Source organism: Choristoneura fumiferana, chromosome 24, assembly GCF_025370935.1.
Source record: "Choristoneura fumiferana chromosome 24, NRCan_CFum_1, whole genome shotgun sequence".
NCBI lineage: Eukaryota > Metazoa > Arthropoda > Insecta > Lepidoptera > Tortricidae > Choristoneura > Choristoneura fumiferana.
In genome coordinates this window covers 3,152,943-3,159,455 of record NC_133495.1, presented here as the reverse complement: position 1 = coordinate 3,159,455, position 6,513 = coordinate 3,152,943, and the positions used below count along the sequence as shown (strand labels likewise).

The 6,513-nt window shown below is 35.2% G+C and overlaps 1 long non-coding RNA gene across 1 annotated transcript; it reads left to right on the top strand.

The window, feature by feature from the left end:
- Nucleotides 1–57: 57 nt before the first annotated feature.
- LOC141441748 (uncharacterized) lies at nucleotides 58–2,424 on the top strand. The gene is made up of 3 exons (XR_012452842.1): nucleotides 58–414; nucleotides 1,111–1,193; nucleotides 2,127–2,424. It is a non-coding gene; the product is annotated as an uncharacterized lncRNA (long non-coding RNA).
- The last annotated feature ends 4,089 nt before the right edge of the window (nucleotides 2,425–6,513 follow it).

The window sequence follows — 6,513 nt, the reverse complement described above, 5'->3', positions numbered from 1 at the left end:
CAACTTTTTATTTTCACATCAGAGGTACTAATCGTTAATCGGAGCATCAGAGTATGTTTCACATTTCACTGTAATGTCAAAGTTCTTTGAAAGTATTTTTAATATATTTAAAGATTGGTATAAAACAGTCCACATTTTTTAACAATTCACTGAGGCGGCGGGAGGGGTCGTTAGCTGATGATAACACTTTAACTTCACTAGCCAGGATTAACCTATCCAAAGAGTATGCCGGACAGGAAAAAATCAAATGGTCTATATCGCCGATACCTCCGCAGTTGTTGCATTTATTATTATGTACAATTCCAAGTCTGGTCAGATGTGCAGGTGTCTTAGTATGGCCAAAACGAAGACGATTGATTGTGGTGATAAAATCACGGCTGGGTGACTTGAGCTTATTATACCATGGTTTGACTGGTAAGTCTTGCTGAATGCTTCCATACCATTCCCCTTGGCTTCCTGATCCTTCTTCCAGAATTCTTGCCACAATTTTTGTACATCATGTTTAATGGCGGCATAACAATCAGTAACCGGAATATTGACAATTAAGGACACATCTATCGCATTGATTCCATCATATGCAGCCTTATCAGCTATTTCATTGCCTGTTATTCCTTTATGTGACGGTATCCACATAAAAGAAATTTCCAATCCTTTTCTTCTATAATTGTTAATGATTTCTCTTATTTTAAAAATCATGTATGATGTTTTAAAATGAACTTTAAAGCTTTCCAGAGCTTTAATTAGACTTAAAGAGTCAGTAAGAATTAAAAATTTATGGTAACTATTAGTAAATGCAATTAACTTGAGTGCTTCTAAAACAGCATATGCCTCCGCAGTAAATATACTACAATTACTATTCAGAACAAAGCTTTGAACAAATTTATTTTGAGGGTTATAAACAGCACTACGAACATAATTTTCTCCCTTACTGCCATCTGTATAAAGTTTGTAGTAATCTTCATTTTCACTTAAAAATTCTAACATATCCTGATTAGAGGTGATGGAAGCCCTAATTACTGAAACTTGAGGGAATATAGAACTGAATGAATGTGAATAACATGGCCAAGGTGATATTGCATACAATGATGGGAATTTCTTCCTCATTTCCAGCAGGATGCGAGAGACTTTGGGAGCCTGGCCATTGAGAAGATCGGCACCTGTAGTCATAGGATCATGGCAGTCTAATTCACAAGGTATTATTTTTTTAATTATATTTTGATTGTTTGAAGCTAATAGCTTCACACTATGTCTTTCTGCCAGTAGTAATCTTCTCAATACAAGAGGCATGATTGTTGTTTCAACCTCCATTGCTCTAATGGGAGTTGAGCAGAAAGCTCCTGAAATCACCCTCAAAGCCTTATTCTGAATAATGTCTAGTCTATGTACATAATTACTATCTAAGTAAGCTAAACAACTATAGTCAAAATGGCTTCTAACTATTGCTTTATACAAAATTGAAAGTATCTTTGGGTCTGCCCCCCAAGATACTCCCGCTAGACACCTCATAATATTTAGCCCTTTTGTGGAGTTTTGAGATATATATTAATATGTTTTTCAAAAGTTAAGTTATTCTCAATAACTATGCCTAAAAATTTATGATGGTTAACTTGGGAAATTACTTCATTATTGAATATAATATTATTAGAAGGAGAGTCCTTACTAAAAATCATAGAACTGCTTTTAGTTGGATTAATTTGTAGGTGTAATCTGTTATGGTAAAATAAATGTAGTTCCTTAAGAGCATAGTTAATTTTATGGATGGCTATGTCTACATCATTATTGACACTATATAGTACAAGGTCATCAGCAAACTGTAAAATATTTACAAAATCTGTATTTACATATTTACAAATCTCACTAGTATACAAATTATATAGCAAAGGTGACAGAATTGCACCTTGCATAGTGCCTCTAGACACAGATCTTGGGCCATGTATTATATTATTATGTTTCACATATAATGTTCGGTTAACTAGAAATTCATGCACCCACTTGGCAACTAACCCCGGTATTCCCAAGTTAGTTAACACCTTAACTAATATTCCAGGATGAACATTATCAAATGCTCCTTTGACATCCAAAAAAACACATGCAACACTAACATTACTATTTTTTGCATATTTCAGATCTGTTATAAGGGATAAGAAGCTGTCTGCGCAGCTCCTACCTCGTCTGAATCCATATTGCACATGCGGAATAATGCTATTTGATTCAACAAACCAGTCGAGGCGACATTTTACCATATTTTCAAAAACTTTACCAATGCATGATGACAAGGAAATAGGCCGATATGAATCAGCACAATCTGGGGACTTATCTGGTTTGAGAACTGGAATCACGCACTGGGTTTTCCACGGCTGAGGAATTATTTGTTTTGACCATAGTGCATTGAATATATCTAATAAAATATCTTGTACAGTTGAATCCAAGCTTTTAATTAGTATGTAGGGAAAATCGTCTAAACCAGGGCTTGTATTTTTACGAGATTGAAGGCTTAGTAAAAATTCATTTCTTGAGAAAGGTTCTAACAGAAACTTGGATTTCTCATTATTATTATTAAGATTAAAGTATACATCTAGATTGTCGAAACTAACTGTGCTGTCTTCTGACAACTTATCTAAAAAGGATGCGATAAACTCATCGTTGTATGATTTGTTTTTACTTTTATTCATACCTTTAAACATTTTAATGTAATTCCAAATAACGCTTATTGGTGTAGTTCTATTAAAATTGTCGCAAAGTCTTTGCCAGCCATTCTTTTTTTCCTCAGCAATAGTCCTTTTTTTAATAGCATCAATTTTTTTGTAATGTATGTAATTTTCAATAGTAGGAGTAGCTCTGTAGCACTTTAAAGCCTCATAAGAGTTGACAACACTCTGTTCACATTTATCATTCCACCAGGGTGCCGGAGGTTTACTTCGAAAAGTTGAAGTTTTAGTAAATTTAGGTATGCATTCTTGCTTAAGTGTGTTGAGCCGAATACAAAACTGATTATATGATTCCAAAGGGTTCTCATTGTCCACAGTCAAATCGTTAAACATATCAATTGATAATTTTTTAAACTTTTCCCAGTCTGCCTTGTTATACAAAAACTTGTCAACAGGAGGGTTTATTTGATATCTGTCTATTGAGAGTGTTATGTCTGTTATAGTTGGGAAATGATAACTTCCCATGTTGTCATCATGTACTGACCACTCACAAAGAGGGGCAATACAAGGACTGATTAGACTAACGTCTATAGCAGAAGGATTGCGATTAGGATAATTAAGAGTTGTAAAGCTGCCATCATTTAATATACATAAATTACACTCGTCAATCATGTCGAACAATTGTTGGCCACGACCCTTAGTGGAAACGCAGCCGAAAGCTATGTGGTGAGCATTAAAGTCTCCTGCTACAAAAATGGGTTTAGGTAGGTCATTTATTAATTTCCGTAAATTATTAATACGCATAAGGCCTCCAGTTGGGGACAATAGACACATAATATTGACATATTACCACTTTCAACAGACAGCGATAAAGCAATTGCTTGAATGTCCTCATAAAAATCAGTTTGTAATAATTTACACTTAAAAAATGATTTTATCAGGATGGCTACACCTCCATGTTCATTTTTCGCATTTTTATAAAATATATTGTAACCAGGAATGTTAAAAGTTTGATTTTCTTTAAGCCATGTTTCATTCAGTAGGCAGATATCTATATTATTTTCTTTTAAAAACTTAATAATTAAAGTTTTTTTGTTTTTAACACTTTGAATATTATGAAGAGCGATTCTTAACTGTGAATTATGAGAACTAGAATCCATTTAAGATAAATTTTTAAAAAGCATCTCTTTAATTGTTGTGGTAGTAACGGGAGTGTCATCAGCATTATTAGCCAATTGGATTAATGTACGAACAATAGCCATAGTCAGATCATTATTACCTAATAGCTGAGTTTTAACATCAGCAACAGAAGTGACTTTCGTTTGGTTCTGTGTCTTATTTACAGTGGTATATAAAGGCTTATTTACATCCGAATTTACATTTTGTACAGTTTGCTGAGTAGTTTTTAACGGGGGAAAGTCCACAGCGTTTTTGGTATTTACAATAGAAGAGTAAGTAATTTACTCTTTTTCTCCATCATTTTTTGCATTTTTATTGGACAAGTCCTTGAAATAGCCATATGTGGCCCGCTGCAATTTACGCAAGAAAGCTCGTTTGGTTTATCGCATTCTTTATAGTGGATGATCACCAGCACAACAACTGCAGCGCTGTTTGCCGCTGCAGATCTTGGCCGAGTGATTAAACTTAAAACATCTGTAACATTGCTGCAGAGGAGGAATATAATCGAATACCCTGTACGAGAACAGGTCATATTGAACATTGTCAGGCAATGAATTTGACAGAAACGTAATGCTCACAGTTTGCAAAGGCACTCGTTCTTGACCTACCTTTTTCGAAAAACGTCTGACTGAAATTATTTCATATATCGACGACAGCTTGGAGTACAAGTCCTTGTTAGAAATGTTCACTGGAACAAATCGAATAATTCCTGTTTTTTCAATATGAGCTGCGGGGATGAAAGCTCGCATGCCATTTTTTTCCAGAAAAGCCGTGTTGTTAATAAAGTTGTTGGCCGTGTTAAATTGTTTAAATACCACCACAATCTTACTAGCATTTATTCTGCGAATAGCCACTACACCTTTGATTCCATTTGAGAATATGTGGTTCAAATAAATTGGGCTTTTGTTTCCTAGTCTTTCGTTCGTACTAGATTCGACGAATACTTTAAATTCCGTGGAAGCCGAGTTTTCCGGATAGAGTCTCTTATAATCAGGTTTGTGATAAGGTAAGTAAAGATTGTCCTCACCGCCTCCACCACTTTTCTTTTCACTGTCCATTGTCCTGCTCCGTTTTGTGCCGGGGGCGAGGGGATCGCCACCCCCGCCCTCGTTACCCACCATTTTAAACACTCCACTTAATATTAGATATTTACAGACAAATAAAAACACTAAAACACAAATATATACAATATTATGAATTTCTTTTCAAAAAATTCAAGTTTGACGCCCTTTCGTTTCAAATTCCCGCCAAAGAATCTATCCGAATGACAGTACGGTGAACTACGGTGCTGCCATATATAAATATAAACACTTTCCTTGCCTTCGCAAAATTCCAATAATCATTTAGCTACTTCACCATTCATTCAAATTTAATTCCCAGAAATTTATTATTTAAATGAGCAGAAGTACATTATGACTTTTTGAAACTGATGGAAAATGTAAGAGGCCTCAAACTTTAAAAATAGTTTTAGTATTTTGTACATGGCAATCAAATTCAGGCCTCTTCCTTCGACTAATTTTATTTGGTAAACAAAACATTGAATATTATTTTAAGATTATTTTCATGTTTTTTTTCTAGCCGTTGTTCTTTGTTTATTGATTATTAAGCATAAATTTATTAAAATATTCTGTATTTGGCATTTTAAGAATAGTCGAGCGACCATTCACTGAAGGTGCACAAAAATGTGTGAAATAATGTGATACCGACCGAGTCACATACTAACAAGACTAATAAGGGTTTCCCCACATCTATCGACGCGGAATCGGCTTTAAGCCGACCAAAGAACTAAAAAAAAAAGTAAAAATATCGGCACATGCACTCTATTATTAAATACAGGTACTTAATGTATAGTAGGTACATTGTCTGACAGTACAGCCAGCAAAAAAAACTTTTTACCTAAAACTTACTTTACTTTTTGCTAGATAGCTCATTACTGTATGTATGGCAACCGTAACCAGTCGCATTAACATCGGAGAGTTCGGCTTTCGAATACAGTAACAACTCAAATTCCACGAAATCACCTCAGTTTCCCACGCGGCGCCCTTGGATAGGATAAGTACTTTACTTACCAGGGATTAACACGCATGCTTTGGGAACCCTGCTATAGAGCATTCACTGTCATTTATTTTTTTCCTTTTCGGCAAGTAAGTACCATAAAATTGTTAGTTATCGCTATACTAAGCTAACAGCTTACTAATGTTCATTTCGGCGATGCATGACCCGACCGGCCCTTTTCGTCACACCTCGCCGCACCCGCTTTTTGTCTCTATTCGTTGCAACAAGTGTATTTTCTATGCAAGCATCGTTCGGAACGGATGTAGTGTGGTAGCATTTAATAACCAGTATGGTGACCACAGGGCAATTCGGACCGGTTTCTTGTTAGCCATTTCACTTAGCTTCAATGTGCATGAGAGAGATAGGTGTGTGGAGTAAGTCCGAATGGCAAGAGTTTGTTTCGTGACGTCATTTTATAAAGTCTGTTTTTTGTTGTGGGGTAAAAATGCCCTATGAGTATGTTACGCACGACGTGCGTTCACGTTTTTTAATTAATTATTGCCATTGGGTAACTTTGACGCACACTAATTAAGTACATAATTATAATTATTCTCTTATATCATTAACTTTGATGCTCTTACGAAAAACATACCTAACAAGAGGAACACTATAACATTGTCTCAGGTAGGCG